This window comes from Triticum dicoccoides, chromosome 5A, assembly GCF_002162155.2.
Source record: "Triticum dicoccoides isolate Atlit2015 ecotype Zavitan chromosome 5A, WEW_v2.0, whole genome shotgun sequence".
Lineage (NCBI taxonomy): Eukaryota > Viridiplantae > Streptophyta > Magnoliopsida > Poales > Poaceae > Triticum > Triticum dicoccoides.
The window spans coordinates 76316969-76340566 of record NC_041388.1 but is presented as its reverse complement, the minus strand read 5'-3'; the positions used below and the strand labels follow the sequence as shown (position 1 = coordinate 76340566).

Genomic DNA, 23598 nt, shown 5'->3' with positions numbered 1-23598 from the left:
CCATCTTGCATTCTTGTTCTTTCTTTGACATAGAGGACCAGGTAACACATGTCCATTTGATTGTTCATATGGGCATCATGTGTTCCTTCTTTGATGATAAATTAAATATTTGCAGATTCGTCTTATTAATGCGTGTTGTGTGTTACACAACTATGCAAGGGATAGGCAGCATATGAGAGATAATTTGTTGCTTCCGGACGTCGACGCTGAGCTAGCTGCTATGACTCATGAACCTGCAGATGATGCTACTTTCATTAGAAGTGTCCAACAAACAAATGCATGGTCCAATTTTAGGCAGCAATTTGTGGATGAGATGTATGTTGAGTACCTTGTGGCGCATGGAGAACTAGAGATCGAGTAGATAAGTACCGGTGGAGTAGATAGCTAGCTGATGGTGCCTTTTTTGCGCTAGCTTGGTGATGGTGCCATTTTTTGTGTGGTAGCATGCTGGCTGTGATGGTGCCTTGTGTGTTATGGGTTGTACATGCTTCATCTTTTGTTCGTACTCATATATATGTTTACCTTACTCGAGCTTGCTCTTTTGTTCTTACTTTTATGCACATTCATTTATTTTACTTGTAGAAGCATGGTCGAAACAAAAGGAAAAAAAGTAGAGTTTGCCTTACATGGACTCCTGAGATGGACACGGCATTGTTGGCCGTCCTTGTTGAGAATCCCAACAATGGTGACCGTGCTCAAAATGGTTGGAAGCCACATGTGTATAATGCTTGCGTTAAGCATGTCAAGGATACATGTGATGTTGACATTACAAAGGAAAACATAATAGGAAGAATTAAAACATTTGACAAGCAGTATGAGATCATTACCAAGATGCTTGCACAGAGTGGCTTTGGATGGGATTGGGTAAAGAACATGGTGTCAGTTGATAGTGAAGAAGTGTGGTCTCAATATGTGAAGGTACTTAACACCAAATTTATTTTGTGGTTATTTTTGCAACTTTAATATCATCTCATTTGTTTGTTTGAGTAGGCTAACAAGGAAGCACGTGCCTATAGGAACAAGGTAGTGCACAATTGGGAGTCTATCAATGTCATATATTCAAATGATCATGCGACCGGTGTCGGTGCTAGGACAGGAGCTGAATGTGTTCAAGAACCACAAGACACACCTGTTGTTGAAGAAGCTCCTGAGGTGCCTCAGAAGAGCCAACGCACTGGGGATGCTATATTGTGCATGATGGGAAAGATGAAGATGTCTTTTGATGATGCTTTGAAGACAACCGAGCCACTTCCTATGCCTAAGTGACTCCTCCAACAAAAATCCTTCCTGCACTAAATCAGGTACCAGATTTGGAAGATAGTGATATGCTGAGAGCTTATGGAAAATTGATTGTCAATGAGCGTTTGTTTGAAGCACTCATGGCGCTACCCGAGGAGTTAAGGAAGCCATGGCTCTTGACCTTCGATTAATTGTTACTATCCTGTTTAGTTGATGTATGGACTCTTGTTTGCGAACTATCCACTTGTGCTATGTGTAAGAGACATAAAACTATCTACTTGTGCTATGTGTAAGAGACATAAACTACCAAAATCATTATCCATGTTGTTTTCTTGGTACTTTAAAACTATTTTCTGGCATCCTTCCTTTTTCCATATTTATTTCTACTTGTGTTATTGTTTTGAACTTATTCAGAACATTTTAATGTTATTATATGTGTAAAATAATATATATATATATATATATATATATATATATTCAAATATACACATAATACTTTTTTTCATACATGTACAGAAGTTTACATTGTCCAAACTCAAAAAACATCCAATTCCATGGTTTGTACATCCAAACAGCAATTGGAATTGCGTGCTACCCTCTAATTCCAACAATAAATTCCATGCACATCCAAACAATAGAATTCAAATTGGAGCCCATTTCCTTTACATCTTGGATTTGGAATTTCTAGCCTAATTCAATTCCAAGCAATTTTTCCTACATCCAAACACAGCGTAAAAGAAATCAGCACGCCAATATAACTCAGGCATATGAAATTACCAGTTGAATGGGCTCCTACATCGTCCAACAGAGGATAAAAATGAAATATCAGTATTGCCTTGAAGACATAGCAGGGGCCCTGCTATGCAAAAATTTAAAGGTAGCTACTGGCTGGTTATTCTCCATCGCTTACAACTAACATAAATAGTACGTGGCGCGAAGCTAATGATGCAACAAACTGTCGTACCGAAGATTTATTACAAACAATGTCTAATCGACGCAAAAAACATCAATTTGCTAAGAACATTCACGACAAGCAGGCAGGGATAACAATGCCAGTATGCAGATGATCAACATGATTATCAGGTCCTCCAGCTGCAGTGAACACCTTGATTGCTTGTTGCATTGTTGGACGGTGTGATGGATTGGGTTCTATGCACCGAACAGCAAACACGATCACTTTGAATAGTTTTCTTGCGACCTCAGCCGCAGGGAGTGGGAGCCGGATGTCCAACAAATCATTGAGTGATGTACTCTTATCGGCCATGGATGAAAGAAAATCACCTGGATGGTGTCCCATGAACAACTCTAGCGTGAGCACTCCAAAACTATAGACGTCGCGTTTCTCTATCACCCTTGTTGAGTATGCAAGCTCTGCCACACCAATATTGAAGGGTTAGATTTCTCAGACACTTCAAGAAACTGAATCTAGAGGACCAGACAACAATGGTCTATTATTACCCAACTGCTAAACATATCGGCTCAATTACTGTTGGCAATGTAGATTGTACAGACTAGAGAGTAGAGACAAACAAAGTGTAGTTGATAAACAAAACTATGATAGAATAACTGATTAAACAAAAAAAGGATATTTGTACAAATTAGTATGTTATTCGCTACTGCTTGGCACCCTTGGCAGAATAAACATACAAATTTCATATTTGATCGGACGAGAAAGAAAGCATAATAGCACACAGATCTAACAGAAATAGAGTTCATTTTACCTGGGACAAGATACCCTTTTGTCCCAGCAAGCCTTGTGCAGTTTGAATCATCCGCAGATAGTATTTTGGCTATACCAAAATCAGAGATGCATGCTCTAAATTCCAGATCAAGCAAAATGTTGCTGCTTGATATGTCTCTATGGACTGTCGGTGCAAAGCAATCATGATGCATGTAAGATAAAGCATGAGAAACATCATTGATTATATTTAACCTTCCTATCCAATCCAATTCAGCTATACTTTCCTTGTTCTTTAAAGATTCTGCTAAGCTTCCTCTGTCCATGTATTCGTACACCAGAAATCTTCCCTGAGGTGTAGAACAGTAGCCAAATAACTTCACAATGTTCCGATGCCGAATATGAATCAATGTATCTATTTCATGATCAAATGACTCATCATCTTCAATCAGATGGATCTTCTTCACCGCAAATATTTCACCACTAGGTAACTCAGCTATATACACTAACCCACTACCTCCAGTTCCAATGCAGTGACTATCACTGAAATTCTCCATGGCGTCAACAATTTTCTTGTACAGATCTTGTCCATCAAAGTTCTAGATGGCGAATAACTTTGTCTGCTGCAAGTCATTACCACTTCCTGTGCTATATTTCTGCCTTTCGTATCTCAATAGTGTTACTACTGTGGTGATGAACACAAGAGTTATAGTAGCAGGAATTATAGATAGTAAAACAACTTTGGAATTCTTATGTTGTCCACGATTTTCAGTAATTTCACAAGAAGGCGAACCTTTAACTACACCACATAGTTGATTATTGTGCAAGAACCCTTCAACTGGAGCATCTTCAAAGAACACACTTCATGGAATCGGCCCTTCCAGTTTGTTGTATGACACATCCATGGATAAGAGGCTGACTAGGCTCTGAAATGATGACGGAATGATGCCGTTCAATGCATTGTGTGAAAGATTCAAGTTCTCAAGCTTGTTCAGGCTACCTAGATGACTTGGTATCTTGCCTTTGAATGAATTGTCAGTTAGATCCAACAAATCTTATATGTTTACCAACATCCCTAGTTCGATTGGAATGCTGCCATTGAGGTGATTATGACTCAACTTCAGAGTGCGAAGCTTGGAGCAATGCTCAATGGGCCCGTGTATCGACCCACTCAAGTTGTTTGAAGATAAATCCAGATACTCCAATGCTTTCAATGTGCCAATTACTTCTGGAATACTTCCTTGAAGCAAGTAATTACCAAGGCTTAGATTGAACAGTACTGATAGACCACCAATTTCTGGTGGAATATTCTCTTCAAGTTTATTTGAGGAAACATCAAGTATCTGCAACAGTGATAATTGCCCTATGCTTCATGGTATGAATCATGTGATATTGTTGTTTGAGGCACGCAACATGGTAAGGTTGCGGCACTCGCCCCAACCATCAGAAAGTTGACCAAATAGTCTACTTGAACTGATATCAATATAGACAAGATTCGGATGAACTCTCATCTTGGAGATATCTCCTTCGAGCTGATTTCCCTTAAGGCGAACTCTTACTAGGCTTCTACAGCTTAGCAAGCTTGTAGGCAAGGGACCAACCAAGTCGTTGCCATCGACGGTGAAATGCTGCAGCTGGCCTCTCCCACAAATACCTGATGGCAAGTCACTAGAGAGATCGTTATGAGAAGCTTGGAACATATCCAATCTCGTTAACCTGCCAATTTTTGGAGGAATGTGTCCAGAAAGTTGGTTAAAAATTAAATCTATGGAAGTGACCTTAGTCAAATTCCCTATGCTATTTGGGATGGGACCTGTTAGTGTGTTGTCATCAAGCCACAATGTCTCCAAGTTGATCAAACGACCTAGTTCTGGAGGGATGTGGCATGTTAGTCTGTTTTCATAAAGCCCCAATTTCTCTAAGTTGATCAAATGACCTAGTTCTGGAGGGATGTGGCCTGATAGTGTGTTGTGAGAAAGTGCCAATTCCTCCAAGTTGATCAAACGACCTAGTTCTTCAGGGATGTGGGCAGACAAGTTGTTATCCCAGAGATACAAGGCCGTGAGCTTAGTCAAATTTCCCAAGTATGCTGGTATGGATCCTGTAAGTTTGTTCAAGCCGAGTTGCAAATCCTCCAGGTTTTACTAAATTCCTTATTTCCCAAGGGATGGGTCCGATGAACTTGTTAGTATGAAGATGAAGAGTTGTTAGCTGTGTCAAGTTTCCTATACTAGTTGGAATATAATCTTCTAGTTGGTTTACTCTAATATTGAGCTCTTCCAGCATCCCTAAATTTCCAATTTCTCAAGGAACTGATCCTACAAGCTTATTATTGGAAAGACGCAGGGTTGTGAGTTTTGTGAGGTTTGCTAAAGCAGGTGGAATTGAGCCTCTTATCTGATTGTCATGCAGAAATAGAGCATGGAGCTCTCTAAGATGCTCGATACTTGAAGGAATGCTCCCAGCGAGCTGGTTGTGCGAGAGGTCGAGGGTCGCCAAGGTACTCAAGGTCGAGAAGTCCATGGACTCCAGCGATCCTCTTAGCTTCAACCCCCATAGAGAGACAACGGTGATAACCGGCCGGTACCGATGCCGGTGTCGTCGCGTTGTCGGTACAGCGCATGGGATTCCACGCCAACCACAAGGAGCTGACGACATGTTTCCCCAGGATTGTAGGGAGTCCTGGCTTTGGTTGCTGAGGGTGGCTTTCCAGGCAAGCAGTGCTCCTACTTGTTTTTCGAGCGATGGCCGCACCGGGATGGTCGTACACAAACGGATCTCACGAAGATTTTGTTGAGTTTTGTGTGATTGAAGTTTTCAAGTTTTGGGTTATCTTACGATGGTTGAAGGAAGGATGTAAAAGCCTAAGCTTGGGGATGCCCCGGAATCCCAAGCTATTATCCAAGAATGAGCAACCAACTAAACTTGGGGATGCCCCCGAGTGGCATCCCCACTCTCTTCCAACAACTATCGGTATTTTACTCGAGGCTATATTTTTATTCGTCACATGATATGTGTTTTGCTTGGAGCGTCTTGTATGATATGAGTCTGTGCTTGTTTTATTTTGTGTTTTAAGTCATCAGTCCTTGCTGGACACACCTATTTGACAGAGCCAAAATTATATCATGACTTGTTAGAATTACTCTCTATGCTTCACTTAAATCTTTTATGAGCTAGGACTCGCTCTAGTGCTTCACTTGTATCTTTTTTAGCACGGTCTGCTTTGTTATTTTTGAAGAAATTCTCTCTTGCTTCACTTAAATTATTTTCAGAGAAAGAAAATTTTTTATGTTCATGATCTTCACTTATATTTGTTTGAGCTTATGAAAAGCAACACATAAAATTTAGTCCCAAAGTGATAGATATCCAAGAAGGATAAAGTAAAAGAAAATTGCATGAAGATCATTGGACAAAATAAACTTGATTCTTAGTAATAGTTTTGAGATATGATGATGTGATATGTGAGTTATGTTGATGAGTAATTGTGCTCTAGTAATAATATTGGTGATAAGGTTTGTGATTCCCTATGCATGCATGAAAGTCAATAGTCAAGTAATGAAAATTATATCCTACTTGTGGTGCATTATTCGGTGTTAATTATGCTTAATGCTTGCTTATGAGTTCATTGGTTTCTTGGTTGGTCGCTTCCCAATCTTTTGCTAGCCTTCAATTTGCACCAAGTATGATCTCTATTTGTGCATCCAAAATCCTTTAAACCAGTTTTGCCACATGAGTCCACTATATCTACCTATATGCTATATTATTTTGTTGTTCTAAGCAAATTTGCATGTGCCATCTCTAATTTTCAAAATAAACTTCTCTTTTGTGTGTTTGTTTCGCTCGCGGAACGATAATGGGTGGCTAATATTTTCCATGTTGGATGTGTTATTCTCAAGATGAGTGTTTATTCATTTGCCATTGCACGAGAGTAAGGCAAAGGTCTTAGGGATGCCCAGTCCCGAAATGCAAAAAATATTTACTTTATGTTGTCAAATAAAAAATTCCTTGGAAAGTGTTGGTATGGAGGGCACCCGTGGATATAGTTAGCCATGGAAAGTGAAAGAATGGTGGAAAAGGGAATAAACTTTATTTTCTATTTGAGAACCGCCTATGGCATATCTAGCATGGAAAGTGTTGGGAACTCTAAGTCGTTTCCGTTGGTGGGATGGATACACCTCCCAAAATGTTTTTATCTCTAATTTTTTGCTTTTAGCTCTGGCACCTCTACAAATCCCTACTTCCCTCTGCGAAGGGCCTTTCTTTTACTTTATGCAATTTTTACTTTGAAATTTGAGTCTCCATCTTCTCTAATGAAAAGCACCAACTAGGAGGCAATATGATCTTGCTCAAGTATTGGGTGTAGTTAATATTCGAGTGTGTTTCATGAATGGATCAATGTTTGAGCATGATGGTCTAGGAATAACTTATTTTAGCGTTGATATTTCGAAAGATATGGTTGCTTGTTGATATGCTTGAATATATAAATTATTATGGAAAAACTAGACTATTGTTTTGAATCACATAAAAGTCCAAATGTCCACGCTATAATGAAAATAATATGACATGACTTGATAAACAACACTCCACATCAAAAATTCTGTTATTATCACGTAGCTACTTGAGGACGAGTAGGAGTTAAGCTTGGGGATGCTGATACATCTCCAACATATCTATAATTTTTTATTGTTCCATGCTGTTTTATTATCAATCTTGGATGTTTTATAATCATTTTATATCATTTTTTGGTACTAACCTATTGACATAGCGCCAAGTGCCAGTTGTTGTTTTTTCCATGTTTTTTACATCGTAGGAAATCAATATCAAACGGATTCCAAATGCCATGAAACTTCATGATGATTTTTATGGGCCAAAAGGAAGTAGGTGGGCCCTGGTTGCACCTGGGAGGATTCCCGAGGAGGGGACAACCCACCAGGGCGTGCCAGGAGCCCCTGGACTGCCTCTTTGCTCTATAAATACCCCAAAAAATACCATAACCCTAGGGGAGTCGACGAAATACTCATCCAGCCATCGTAGAGTCCAGAACCACCAGATCCAATCTAGACACCATCACGGAGGGGTTCACCACTTCCATTGGTGCCTCTCCGATGATGCGTGAGTAGTTCTTTGTAGACCTTCGGGTCCGTAGTTAGTAGCTAGATGGCTTTCTCTCTCTCTCTGAATTCTCAATACAATTGTCTCTTGGAGATCCATATGATGTAACTCTTTTGCGATGTGTTTGTTGAGATCTGATGAACTTCGAGTTTATGATTAGTTATATCTTTTTATATCCATGAAAGTTATTTGAGTTCCTTTGATCTCTTATATGCATGATCTCTTATAGCCTCGTATTTCTTCTATGATATTTGGATTTTGTTTGGCCAACTTGATCTATTTATCTTGCAATGGGAAGAGGTGCCCGATAGTGGGTTCGATCTTACGGTGCTCGATCCCTGTGATAGAAAGGGAACCGACAGTATGTATCATTGCTAGTAAGGATAAAAAGATGAGATCTATATCTACCGCCATATAGATAAACGAATCTTGTCTACATCATGTCATCATTTTTATTGCGTTACTCCATTTTTCCATGAACTTAATACACTAGATGCATGCTGGATAGCGGTCGATGTGTGGAGTAATAGTAGTAGATGCAGGCAGGAGTCGGTCTACTAATATTGGACGTGATGCCTATGTAATGATCATTGCCTGGATATTTTCATAATTATTTGAAGTTCTATCAATTGCCCAACAGTAATTTGTTTACCCACCGTTTGCTATTTTTCTCGAGAGAAGCCACTAGTGAAACCTACGGCCCCCGGGTGTTCTTTCTCATATATTTGCCTTGTGATCTACTTTTCTTTTGCATTTTTATTCATATCTATTAAACAAAATAATACAAATATACTTTGCTGCATTTTATCTTTATTTATTTTATTTGGCGTACGATCTATCAATCTACTACAATTTACCTCACGTCCGCTTGCCTATCTTGAGGCACCGTACCCCAGAAGGGATTGATAACCCCTTTAACTCGTTGGATTGCGAGGTGTTGTTGTTTGTGTGCAGGTGCTGTTTACGTTGTGTTTCTTGGTTATCCTACTGTTTCGATACCTTGGTTTCATAACCGAGGGAAATACCTACCGTTTCTGTGCTACATCATCCCTCCCTCTTCGGGGAAATACCGACGTAGTTGTAGCTACCATCACTTGTCATTTGCTCTTGTGCTTCACTTATATCCTATGAGTAAATTGTTGAATAAATTCAATGTCATGAAGTTGAAATCATATCATGCCTAGTGGTAGCTTCACATTGGGTTTAGAAAGTGGAATATTTTGAGGCTTGATAATCACAATATTGGTCATACAAGCAATTCACAAATAATTAGTATAAGGAAGAGAACTTTCACATATAAATACACTATATTGGAAATCTTTTGTGATTGTGAGCCCCCATCAAAATATTATATGCCAAAATTGTTGACATTGGACAAGGAAGACAACGTAATGATTTATATTTGTTCATATTCACACAGAAGCTATATTCTCATAGATCCTTCAACATGTGGTGCTTGCCCCCCATCTTTGCTAGCCAAAAATTCCGCACCAAGTAGAGATACTACTTGTGCATCCAAAAACACTTAAACCCAAATCTTATTTTCAAGAGTCCACCATACCTACCTAAAGATTGAATAAGATCCTTCAAGGAAGTTGTCATCGGTGCAATAAGGCAATAAAAATTGCTTCTAAAAGTGTGACATCATTTAGTGTAATAGAAAATTGAGCGTTGTATGAACTTGTGATGGCAAAGAATAAAAGCGACAGACTGTATAATAAAGGTTGCTATCACAAGCAGCAATATAATGTGACGTTCTTTTTCACTAAGGGGTTGAGCATACAAACAAATAAGCGCATGGCAACCTCTGCTTCCCTCTGCGAAGGGTCTATCTTTTACTTTTATGTATTTACTTTTAGGCAAAGAGTCAAAGTTTCTCTCTCTATTCCTTTTTATTTTTCTCTTTTGGCAAGCATCATGCGGAGAGGAAAGATCTAGGCACATATGTCCAGCTGAATATGGGTAGCATGAGTTATTATTGTTGACATCACCCTTGAGGTGAATACGTTGGGAGGCAAAACAGTAAGCCCCTATCTTTCTATGTGTCTGGTTGAAACGTTTTGCTCGTGAGTGTTAGCAATCATAGAAGACTATAAGATGGTTGAGTATGTGGAGCTCTTACTTAAACTCCGTTGAATAAGTTGAATTGCAATTGCTTGGTGACTAAGAACATAGGTTGTTGAGTTTCAAGAGAGTTCATTGTTTGAACCTTAACATGTGAATTGGCTGCTATTTTAACATGAGAAGTTATATAAGAAAGAATTGTTGTTATGATGCTAGGAAAAGTGATTGAAATTATCATTGATCAAACTTGTGCACTTCGCTAGCATTCACACTTCATACATTATTTCTTTTATCATTTACCTACTCGAGAACGAGTAGGAATTAAGCTTGGGGATGCTGATACATCTCCAATGTATCTATAATTTATGAAGTATTCATGCTGTTATTTCATCATTCTTGGATGTTTTACAATCATTTTATAGCAACTTTATATCATCTTTTGGGACTAACCTATTGACCCAGTGTCCCGTGCCATTTCCTATTTTTTGCTTGTTTTTTACATCACAGGAAATCAATATCAAAAGGAGTCCAAATAGCACGAAACTTTTTATGGATTTTTTATGGACCAGAAGACCATCAATGGGCCAGAGCAGCACCTCGAGGGGGTGCCCCGAGAGGGGCACAACCCACCAGGGCGCGCCTGGGGGCCCAGGCGCGCCCAGGTGGGTTGTGCCCACGTAGGTGGCCTCCTGTAACACCCCAAAAATTTAACCAGGTTTTAGTTATTAAAATTTTGCCAAGAATTTAAAATTTTTGCCTGCAAGAATATATCTGCTAATTTCAAAACTTTTCTTTTAATATTAAGGAGTTTTTCCCAAGTGGATCCTTCCAAAGCATATTGGACTTATTTTCCCTCTCATTTAAAAACATCCCTCAATTAGTAGATTTATTTATAAAATTATTTCACCCTGAGCTTTATTCATTAAATTACTTGTTTTAAAATTTGGAGCTCTTTTTGAACTACAACCATTTGATAAATTCACTTAAAATTCCCACAAAAATTTGGAGATGTCATGAGATGTTTTTAAATCACTTTTATGCAAAAATATATTTCATTCATGAAATATTTTGAGCTCTACACTCAATTTTTCTTCTCTGGTCCAGAGTGCATTTTGCACTACAACCTATTTAAATATTTCTTTAAAACTTCTTCCAAAATTAGGGGAGGTTAGTAGGAGCCTATTATTTCACTTTGTGCAAAAACCTTTTTATGTTCTTTGAAAGATTTGAGTGAATCAACCTCATTTTCATTCTGGACCAACTTGATGGTTTGTACAGCAACCATGTTTTTACTTACTCTTTGACCCTTGATTATTTCTCCTACTTGTAGTCCCCCATGTTAAACCCTTAAGTCCAGGAGCATGCACCTTTTGGATTAATTTTGGTTCATGAAATAATGTCATTTATTTCCTGTCCAGAATTGAAGTTCTGCAAAACTTGCACTAACAAGTTTGTGCTTTTCACAAACTAACCTCACCACCCTCTTGTACATCTAAGGAGACCCTGGTCTGGAGAATTTGGCCCCTCCAAGAAAAGCCTAGGTGCCTGTGGCATTTTGTCAAACACCTTAGGGGCATGATCAGTTTTGACATGATTTTTGTTTTGCACTGTGACCTTGCACCTCTGATCAAACTAGCATGTCCACTAGCATCTCAACTAGCCCTAGACTAGAACTGCTAATCCTCAGCTCCAACCAAGCCATCTAGCAGGCCACGGCATTTCACCGAACAGATGGTGGGCGTGCTCTAGGCTCGCCCAGAGCGTGGTTTCATAACCGAGGGAAATACCTACCGTTTCTGTGCTACATCATCCCTCCCTCTTCGGGGAAATACCGACGTAGTTGTAGCTACCATCACTTGTCATTTGCTCTTGTGCTTCACTTATATCCTATGAGTAAATTGTTGAATAAATTCAATGTCATGAAGTTGAAATCATATCATGCCTAGTGGTAGCTTCACATTGGGTTTAGAAAGTGGAATATTTTGAGGCTTGATAATCACAATATTGGTCATACAAGCAATTCACAAATAATTAGTATAAGGAAGAGAACTTTCACATATAAATACACTATATTGGAAATCTTTTGTGATTGTGAGCCCCCATCAAAATATTATATGCCAAAATTGTTGACATTGGACAAGGAAGACAACGTAATGATTTATATTTGTTCATATTCACACAGAAGCTATATTCTCATAGATCCTTCAACATGTGGTGCTTGCCCCCCATCTTTGCTAGCCAAAAATTCCGCACCAAGTAGAGATACTACTTGTGCATCCAAAAACACTTAAACCCAAATCTTATTTTCAAGAGTCCACCATACCTACCTAAAGATTGAATAAGATCCTTCAAGGAAGTTGTCATCGGTGCAATAAGGCAATAAAAATTGCTTCTAAAAGTGTGACATCATTTAGTGTAATAGAAAATTGAGCGTTGTATGAACTTGTGATGGCAAAGAATAAAAGCGACAGACTGTATAATAAAGGTTGCTATCACAAGCAGCAATATAATGTGACGTTCTTTTTCACTAAGGGGTTGAGCATACAAACAAATAAGCGCATGGCAACCTCTGCTTCCCTCTGCGAAGGGTCTATCTTTTACTTTTATGTATTTACTTTTAGGCAAAGAGTCAAAGTTTCTCTCTCTATTCCTTTTTATTTTTCTCTTTTGGCAAGCATCATGCGGAGAGGAAAGATCTAGGCACATATGTCCAGCTGAATATGGGTAGCATGAGTTATTATTGTTGACATCACCCTTGAGGTGAATACGTTGGGAGGCAAAACAGTAAGCCCCTATCTTTCTATGTGTCTGGTTGAAACGTTTTGCTCGTGAGTGTTAGCAATCATAGAAGACTATAAGATGGTTGAGTATGTGGAGCTCTTACTTAAACTCCGTTGAATAAGTTGAATTGCAATTGCTTGGTGACTAAGAACATAGGTTGTTGAGTTTCAAGAGAGTTCATTGTTTGAACCTTAACATGTGAATTGGCTGCTATTTTAACATGAGAAGTTATATAAGAAAGAATTGTTGTTATGATGCTAGGAAAAGTGATTGAAATTATCATTGATCAAACTTGTGCACTTCGCTAGCATTCACACTTCATACATTATTTCTTTTATCATTTACCTACTCGAGAACGAGTAGGAATTAAGCTTGGGGATGCTGATACATCTCCAATGTATCTATAATTTATGAAGTATTCATGCTGTTATTTCATCATTCTTGGATGTTTTACAATCATTTTATAGCAACTTTATATCATCTTTTGGGACTAACCTATTGACCCAGTGTCCCGTGCCATTTCCTATTTTTTGCTTGTTTTTTACATCACAGGAAATCAATATCAAAAGGAGTCCAAATAGCACGAAACTTTTTATGGATTTTTTATGGACCAGAAGACCATCAATGGGCCAGAGCAGCACCTCGAGGGGGTGCCCCGAGAGGGGCACAACCCACCAGGGCGCGCCTGGGGGCCCAGGCGCGCCCAGGTGGGTTGTGCCCACGTAGGTGGCCTCCTGTAACACCCCAAAAATTTAACCAGGTTTTAGTTATTAAAATTTTGCCAAGAATTTAAAATTTTTGCCTGCAAGAATATATCTGCTAATTTCAAAACTTTTCTTTTAATATTAAGGAGTTTTTCCCAAGTGGATCCTTCCAAAGCATATTGGACTTATTTTCCCTCTCATTTAAAAACATCCCTCAATTAGTAGATTTATTTATAAAATTATTTCACCCTGAGCTTTATTCATTAAATTACTTGTTTTAAAATTTGGAGCTCTTTTTGAACTACAACCATTTGATAAATTCACTTAAAATTCCCACAAAAATTTGGAGATGTCATGAGATGTTTTTAAATCACTTTTATGCAAAAATATATTTCATTCATGAAATATTTTGAGCTCTACACTCAATTTTTCTTCTCTGGTCCAGAGTGCATTTTGCACTACAACCTATTTAAATATTTCTTTAAAACTTCTTCCAAAATTAGGGGAGGTCAGTAGGAGCCTATTATTTCACTTTGTGCAAAAACCTATTTATGTTCTTTGAAAAATTTGAGTGAATCAACCTCATTTTCATTCTGGACCAACTTGATGGTTTGTACAGCAACCATGTTTTTACTTACTCTTTGACCCTTGATTATTTCTCCTACTTGTAGTCCCCCATGTTAAACCCTTAAGTCCAGGAGCATGCACCTTTTGGATTAATTTTGGTTCATGAAATAATGTCATTTATTTCCTGTCCAGAATTGAAGTTCTGCAAAACTTGCACTAACAAGTTTGTGCTTTTCACAAACTAACCTCACCACCCTCTTGTACATCTAAGGAGACCCTGGTCTGGAGAATTTGGCCCCTCCAAGAAAAGCCTAGGTGCCTGTGGCATTTTGTCAAACACCTTAGGGGCATGATCAGTTTTGACATGATTTTTGTTTTGCACTGTGACCTTGCACCTCTGATCAAACTAGCATGTCCACTAGCATCTCAACTAGCCCTAGACTAGAACTGCTAATCCTCAGCTCCAACCAAGCCATCTAGCAGGCCACGGCATTTCACCGAACAGATGGTGGGCGTGCTCTAGGCTCGCCCAGAGCGTGCGTTTGGCACGCCAGTGCGCTCGAGCCGCCGCGTCTCGCCCCGCACCCGTTCCGACTCGTTCCGGCCCTTGGCCAATAGCTGCTAGCACGTCACGTATCCCCCGCACCGCCACGCCACCCCGACCACCCCTGGCACCCCACAGCGCCGCCACCAGAGCCCTCTTGGCGGCATGCCCGCGGCCGCATCCACCACCGCCATGGGCAGCACCGCCCTGACCACTACAGCGCGCCAGCTCGCCTCCATGGACAGTGGAGCTTTCGTCGGTAGCTCCTGGAGCCGACCAACCACCGCCACGTCGCCCTGCAGCACAGTACGGTGGTCGCCGACGTTCTTATCCTCGGCCATCGTCGGAACCGCCCCCGATTGCCTATATAAACCCACTCCGAGCTCTTCATGCTGGACATGAACCCTCCTCGATGCCATAGCAAGGCCCCTCTAGCTCCCATTCCTCCAGAGGCCGTCGTCCCCTCCATCTCTGGCAGTTTGGGCCGCCGCCGCCCTCCGGTCGATTCCGAGCAACCAGAGCTGCTTCCCCTCCATACTCTCCTCCATTAGCTCCAAATCTACCACGAGAACCCTTTCCCACTTCCATTTTCACCCAGGAGCCACGGTATGCCGAACGCCATTCCCTCCCGAAGCTTCCCCTCCGCCATGGAGGAAGGTGCTCTCACCCTCAAGCTCCCCTGCGCCCCCAACCACTGCAGATGGATGCGGTTCCTCCTCCCGATCACCCCCATATCGCGAGCGCGTCGAATGGTGGCTTGTGTCGCTGGGGATCGCCGTTGGAAATGGCCCGTGTCTTTGTCGAGGCGCGCACGGGGGGGAAGAAGATGAACCCGACAGGTGGAGACCACCTGTCGGTGAGCCAACCCAAGCCACTAGTGGCGCAACCCGACCGATACGTTTTTCTCTGGTGGAAGCGTATTTCCGGTAAGTACGCGACCAATCTCAGAAGACGTAGTCCAGGCGAACCGTTTTCCGTTTTCTATTTTTTTTAAAACAGAACTTTGACTGGTTATAACTTTTTAAATATAACTCCAAATGAATTAATTCTTTTTCCTACATCTCTCAAATATTGTCTAGTTTATTTTAAGATTTATTTGAAAAAAATTTAGAACAACTTTTTGCATGCTGTTGGAAATGAACACACTTGTGATGATAATCACCCTCATGTGCCTTGCATGCATACCGGCAGGAACCCGGGAAAACCTCTGCCTTGGGTAGGCATGAGTTTGTCGCCGGTCTCTGTCGGGACGGTTATGTCTGGTATGGCATGGCCAGGTGATATGAGCGGTGACTCTGTTGGTTGAAATATATTCGTTATGCTAATCATGCAGGGAATACTTAAACCTCCTGAGTCGACCGTAGATCGAGTCTTGTTCCATTAACCCCCATACTTGTTTCGTACTACCACTCGTCTCTACAGCAAGTAGAGTACGGTTCAGTAAGTTGTCAACCTCTTTCTAGCACACACCGTACAGAGAGGCCAGGGTGGAAGATACCGGTTGTAGCTGGTAGGCAGGCCACCTGGTCCGGGGGCATGGGTGTTTCCGGTTGGGACCGAGAGGGGGGCACCCCTTAGAGCGCGCGGTATAAATTTGATCCCATGCTACGCGAGGTTGTAGCCTCCCCACTTAGAGTTTTGCTTGACAGGTGTCGTGGGTGATTCCAGACACCGGTGAGTTAAGCTGGTGTGTGCAAGTTAGGTGTGTTTTCAACAAAAAGACCGTAGACGGAATTAGTCCCGATGGACTAAAGAAATCCGTTACTCGTGGGTAAAGAGTACCCCCTCTGCAGAGATTAAACCTATTCGAATAGCCGTGTCCATGGTTAAGGATTACAGTCTGGGATGTGTAGGTATCGGTCTTAGCGTCGGTCTTCGAAGGTGAAACGGTTAACCATAAATGGAATTACTGCTTGTGACTTGTGATAACTATGATTATTATTATTATTGACTAACCCGTGATATTATTGTTATTATCGAGTATCTCTGGGATGGTCCTATCTCCGGGATATTCACTATGATTGTTTCTTTTGAAGCCCTTTATGTGGCGTCGCTCAGACGCCCGACTGTGGCATTTCTTTTAAAGCCCTTTATGTGGCGTCGCTCAGACGCCTGACTGTGGCATTTCTTTTAAAGCCCTTTATGTGGCGTCGCTCAGACGCTCGACTGTGGTATTTCTTTTAAAGCCCTTTATGTGGTGTCGCTCAGACGCCCGACTGTGGCATTCTTTTTAAAGCCCTTTATGTAGTGTCGCTAAGACGCCCGACAGTGGCATTGCTTGTTATTTATTTCATAAATTTTAATACTACTATGTTATTGCAATTTTATAAATAACTTGCTTGCACGTATCCGAGATTTATTTATCTTTTGTGACTGACGTCATGAGCATAAAATATTTTTAGTACATCAGTGTTATATTATACCTGTGTTCATAATGTTTGCGAGTACATTCAAAGTACTCACTGGCTTGTCCCTGGCTATTGTCTTGGCCAGATTTTTCTTGCACGTAGAGGAGCGACGCAATGCCAGCCCCGGAACCCACTCAAGGGAGATAGCAGCCTCGCGAAGATAGGAGTTAACCTGGTCAGCTGTTCCTATGGGAATTGGAGTCCCATAGACACTGATGATTCACAACCCGCTTCCGCCATCAACCACTAGAAACCATTTGTTGTACTCATAGGCCAGAACGGTCTTGTACTACATATTTTGTATTTTGCTTGGAATTTCTGTATCAAGTTGGAGCCTCATCAGCTAACAGTAATCCTGGGGCTGATGAGCACGATGGTCTTTTCTGGAAATTTATTACCCGGAAAACCCGGTCGTGACAGACTTGGCATCAGAGCCAGGCTGACCATTGGCTAATCCTATCTTAGCCAGGTCGAAAAACTTAGGCAAACCAACCCACCAGACCATAACCAAACCCCAGCCAAAGCTTCTCGTACAAGATAGCCACACAGTGACCCCGACACTTTTGGCAGTCGGTGCCCAACGTATCAACCTAGCCTGTCGGTCATGCACCGGTAGCCAGCACCAAGGTGTCTCATTCGCAAGCGTGCGAAGGAAGACTCTGTTCCCTTTTACTATAAAAAGGGCATGCTAGCCCCAAACCAGCACAACACAGCCTCTACCCCAAACCGAGCCACAATACCTGGTCCCGTCGTGCACAACGAGACCACAACAACCAGCCTTGGAGGTTTTGTGACCATACTCGCAAACCTCACCCGTCGTGCCTATGCGTTGAAAGAGCATTTAGCCCAGCACGTGACGAGTTATCTCCAGAGTCTCGCAGATTTAAATCCTCAGATCGCCATCGGCAGATCACGGAGGCCCGACCAGGAAAGACACATTCATTTTCTAGTCAATCCACTTTCCCCGATAGAAGAGGAGTGTATCCCTGTGACAGAGACATTTTCTCAGGGCCCCGTCTAGTAACCGTTTTCGATTTAGACGTCACTGTTATATTTATTATCGCAACTTTTATTTACGTGTTGTAACTTAAGCGTGGTACCCCGAGTTTGCGCGGCAAGTAAATCTTTAGCTTCAATTAATATGAGTGATTCTGTTGCATTATTGTTTTATTCCGCATATAATCCTGGAGGGAGATTTCTTTTCCCTGATCTGCTGCATCTGCATCTTCTCACGACATGGGTTATTTTATTTCACACAGCGCCAGTACCACACTGTAGTTACTCACCACTTATTGCCCTCTCACTGTAGCCTCTTTTTACCGCCTGTGTAAAATGATCTTTTGACCAAGTAAAAGTGTTTTTGTTTTACAACTCTTAGCAAATCTCGAGGACGAGATTTTTTTTAAGGGGGGTAGTATTGTAACACCCCAAAAATTTAACCAGGTTTTAGTTATTAAAATTTTGCCAAGAATTTAAAATTTTTGCCTGCAAGAATATATCTGTTGATTTCAAAACTTTTCTTTTAATATTAAGGAGTTTTTCCCAAGTGGATCCTTCCAAAGCATATTGGACTTATTTTCCCTCTCATTTAAAAACATCCCTCAATCAGTAGATTTATTTATAAAATTATTTCACCCTGAGCTTTATTCATTAAATGACTTGTTTTAAAATTTGGAGCTCTTTTTGAACTACAACCACTTGATAAATTCACTTAAAATTCCCACAAAAATTTGGAGATGTCATGAGATGTTTTTAAATCACTTTTATGCAAAAATGTATTTCATTCATGAAATATTTTGAGCTCTACACTCAATTTTTCTTCTCTGGTCCAGAGTGCATTTTGCACTACAACCTATTTAAATATTTCTTTAAAACTTCTTCCAAAATTAGGGGAGGTCAGTAGGAGCCTATTATTTCACTTTGTGCAAAAACCTTTTTATGTTCTTTGAAAGATTTGAGTGAATCAACCTCATTTTCATTCTGGACCAACTTGATGGTTTGTACAGCAACCATGTTTTTACTTACTCTTTGAACCTTGATTATTTCTCCTACTTGTAGTCCCCCATGTTAAACCCTTAAGTCCAGGAGCATGCACCTTTTGGATTAATTTTGGTTCATGAAATAATGTCATTTATTTCCTGTCCAGAATTGAAGTTCTGCAAAACTTGCACTAACAAGTTTGTGCTTTTCACAAACTAACCTCACCACCCTCTTGTACATCTAAGGAGACCCTGGTCTGGAGAATTTGGCCCCTCCAAGAAAAGCCTAGGTGCCTGTGGCATTTTGTCAAACACCTTAGGGGCATGATCAGTTTTGACATGATTTTTGTTTTGCACTGTGACCTTGCACCTCTGATCAAACTAGCATGTCCACTAGCATCTCAACTAGCCCTAGACTAGAACTGCTAATCCTCAGCTCCAACCAAGCCATCTAGCAGGCCACGGCATTTCGCCGAACAGATGGTGGGCGTGCTCTGGGCGCGCCCAGAGCGTGCGTTTGGCACGCCAGTGCGCTCCAGCCGCCGCGTCTCGCCCCGCACCCGTTCCAACTCGTTCCGGCCCTTGGCCAATAGCTGCTAGCACGCCACGTATCCCCCGCACCGCCACGCCACCCCGACCACCCCTGGCACCCCACAGCGCCGCCACCAGAGCCCTCTTGGCGGCATGCCCGCGGCCGCATCCACCACCGCCATGGGCAGCACCGCCCCGACCACCACAGCGCGCCAGCTCGCCTCCATGGACAGTGGAGCTTTCGTCGGTAGCTCCTGGAGCCGACCAACCACCGCCACGTCGCCCTGCAGCACAGTACGGCGGTCGCCGACGTTCTTATCCTCGGCCATCATCGTAACCGCCCCCGATTGCCTATATAAACCCACTCCGAGCTCTTCATGCTGGACATGAACCCTCCTCGATGCCATAGCAAGGCCCCTCTAGCTCCCATTCCTCCAGAGGTCGTCGTCCCCTCCATCTCTGGAAGTTTGGGCCGCCGCCGCCCTCCGGTCGATTCCGAGCAACCAGAGCTGCTTCCCCTCCATACTCTCCTCCATTAGCTCCAAATCTACCCCGAGAACCCTTTCCCACTTCCATTTTCACCCGGGAGCCACGGTATTGCGAACGCCATTCCCTCCCGAAGCTTCCCCTCCGCCATGGAGGAAGGTGCTCTCACCCTCAAGCTCCCCCGCGCCCCCAACCACTGCAGATGGATGCGGTTCCTCCTCCCGATCACCCCCATATCACGAGCGCATCGAATGGTGGCTTGTGTCGCCGGGGATCGCCGTTGGAAATGGCCCGTGTCTCTGTCGAGGCGCGCACGGGGGGGAAGAAGATGAACCCGACAGGTGGGGACCACCTGTCGGTGAGCCAACCCAAGCCACTAGTGGCGCAACCCGACCGATACGTTTTTCTCTGGTGGAAGCGTATTTCCGGTAAGTACGCGACCAATCTCAGAAGACGTAGTCCAGGCGAACCGTTTTCCGTTTTCTATTTTTTTTTAAAACAGAACTTTGACTGGTTATAACTTTTTAAATATAACTCCAAATGAATTAATTCTTTTTCCTACATCTCTCAAATATTGTCTAGTTTATTTTAAGATTTATTTGAAAAAAATTTAGAACAACTTTTTGCGCTGTTTTTATTTTGTGTGTTAATTCTTTTATATTGCTAAAATAGGATTTTTGGAAGAGAAGAGAAATGTTTCAAGTTTTGGAGTGCACCCTGCCTTTCCACACATTGAAGGCAAGCATTCTGAACCCCGGCATAATATTTTTGTGTGTTCGATGACACGTTTATAACATCACCTCACTTCGGAGAAACTTGTTATTTCATGTGACATGATCATATGCATGGGTGCATGTTATTGATTTCCATGCTGTTGGAAATGAACACACTTGTGATGATAATCACCCTCATGTGCCTTGCATGCATACTGGCAGGAACCCGGGAAAACCTCTGCCTTGGGTAGGCATGAGTTTGTTGCCGGTCTCCGTCGGGACGGTTATGTCTGGTATGGCATGGCCAGGTGATATGAGCGGTGACTCTGTTGGTTGAAATATATTCGTTATGCTAATCATGCAGGGAATACTTAAACCTCCTGAGTCGACCGTAGATCGAGTCTTGTTCCATTAACCCCCATACTTGTTTCGTACTACCACTCGTCTCTACAGCAAGTAGAGTACGGTTCAGTAAGTTGTCAACCTCTTTCTAGCACACACCGTACAGAGAGGCCAGGGTGGAAGATACCGGTTGTAGCTGGTAGGCAGGCCACCTGGTCCGGGGGCATGGGTGTTTCGGGTTGGGACCCAGAGGGGGGCACCCCTTAGAGCGCGCGGTATAAATTTGATCCCATGCTACGCGAGGTTGTAGCCTCCCCACTTAGAGTTTTGCTTGACAGGTGTCGTGGGTGATTCCAGACACCGGTGAGTTAAGCTGGTGTGTGCAAGTTAGGTGTGTTTTCAACAAAAAGACCATAGACGGAATTAGTCCCGATGGACTAAAGAAATCCGTTACTCGTGGGTAAAGAGTACCCCCTCTGCAGAGATTAAACCTATTCGAATAGCCGTGTCCATGGTTAAGGATTACAGTCTGGGATGGGTCAGGTATCGGTCTTAGCGTCGGTCTTCGGAGGTGAAACGGTTAACCAGAGATGGAATTACTGCTTGTGACTTGTGATAACTATGATTATTATTATTATTGACTAACCCGTGATATTATTGTTATTATCGAGTATCTCTGGGATGGTCCTATCTCCGGGATATTCACTATGATTGTTTCTTTTGAAGCCCTTTATGTGGCGTCGCTCAGACGCCCGACTGTGGCATTTCTTTTAAAGCCCTTTATGTGGCGTCGCTCAGACGCCCGACTGTGGCATTTCTTTTAAAGCCCTTTATGTGGCGTCGCTCAGACGCCCGACTGTGGTATTTCTTTTAAAGCCCTTTATGTGGTGTCGCTCAGACGCCCGACTGTGGCATTCTTTTTAAAGCCCTTTATGTGGTGTCGCTAAGACGCCCGACTATGGCATTGCTTGTTATTTATTTCATAAATTTTAATACTACTATGTTATTGCAATTTTATAAATAACTTGCTTGCACGTATCCGAGATTTATTTATCTTTTGTGACTGATGTCATGAGCATAAAATATTTTTAGTACATCATTGTTATATTATACCTGTGTTCATAATGTTTGCGAGTACATGCAAAGTACTCACTGGCTTGTCCCTGGCTATTGTCTTGGCCAGATTTTTCTTGCACGGAGAGGAGCGACGCGATGCCAGCCCCGGAACCCACTCAAGGGAGATAGCAGCCTCGCGAAGATAGGAGTTAACCTGGTCAGCTGTTCCTGTGGGAATTGGAGTCCCATAGACACTGATGATTCACAACCCGCTTCCGCCATCAACCACTAGAAACCATTTGTTGTACTCACAGGCCAGAACGGTCTTGTACTACATATTTTGTATTTTGCTTGGAATTTCTGTATCAAGTTGGAGCCTCATCAGCTAACAGTAATCCTGGGGCTGATGAGCACGACGGTCTTTTCTGGAAATTTATTACCCGGAAAACCCGGTCGTGACACCTCCCGCACCCCCTCTTTCCCTATAAATTCCCAAATATTCCGAAAACTCTCGGGGTTAACCTTGATCAAAAGTTCCACCGCCGTAAGGCTCTATATCCACCGAAAACCAATCTAGACCCTTTCCGGCACCCTGCCGGAGGGGGGAATCATCTCTGGTGGCCATCTTCATCATCCCGGTGGCCACCATGATGAGGAAGGAGTAGTCCACCCTCGGGGCTGAGGGTCTATACTAGTAGCTATGTGTTTAATCTCTCTCTCTCTCTCTCTCTCTCTCTCTCTCTCTCTCTCTCTCTCTCTCGTGTTCTCGAGATGTCATGATCTTGATGTATCATGGGCTTTGTTAATATAGTTGGATCATATGGTGTTTTCCCCTCTCTATCTTGTTGTGATGAATGAGCTTTTCCCTTTGAGATTTCGTTGTTATCGGATTGAATACTTTTGTGAATTTGAGAGCACTTGATATATGTCTTGCAATTGAATACTTGTGGTGACAATGGGGTATCGTATTGATTCACTTGATATATGTTTTGGCATTCAACTCACGGATTCTCGTAGTGGCATTGGGGTAATCTATGCATAGGGGTTGTTGCATGTTCTTGTCTTTGTTTCTCCGGTAGAAATCTTGGGGCACACTTTAAAGTTCTTTGTGTTGGATTGAGTATTATGAATATGAATTTGCTGATACGTCTCCAACATATCTAGAATTTTTTATTGTTCCATGCTATATATTATCAACCTTGGATGTTTTATATGCTATTTTATATGATTTTTGGGACTAACCTATTAACCTAGAGCCCAGTGCCAGTTTATGTTTTTCCTTGTTTTTGACTTTTACAGAAAAGGAATACCAAATGGAGTCCAATTGACGTGCCAATTTTTGATGATTTTTTATGGACCAAAAGAAGACCCCGGAGTAAAAGAGTTGGTCTAGA

General features: G+C 42.0%; 1 pseudogene; it reads right to left on the bottom strand.

Moving 5' to 3' along the window:
* Positions 1-2263: 2263 nt before the first annotated feature.
* The window catches only part of LOC119299223, a 35014-nt pseudogene continuing 13679 nt past the window's right edge, over positions 2264-23598 (bottom strand).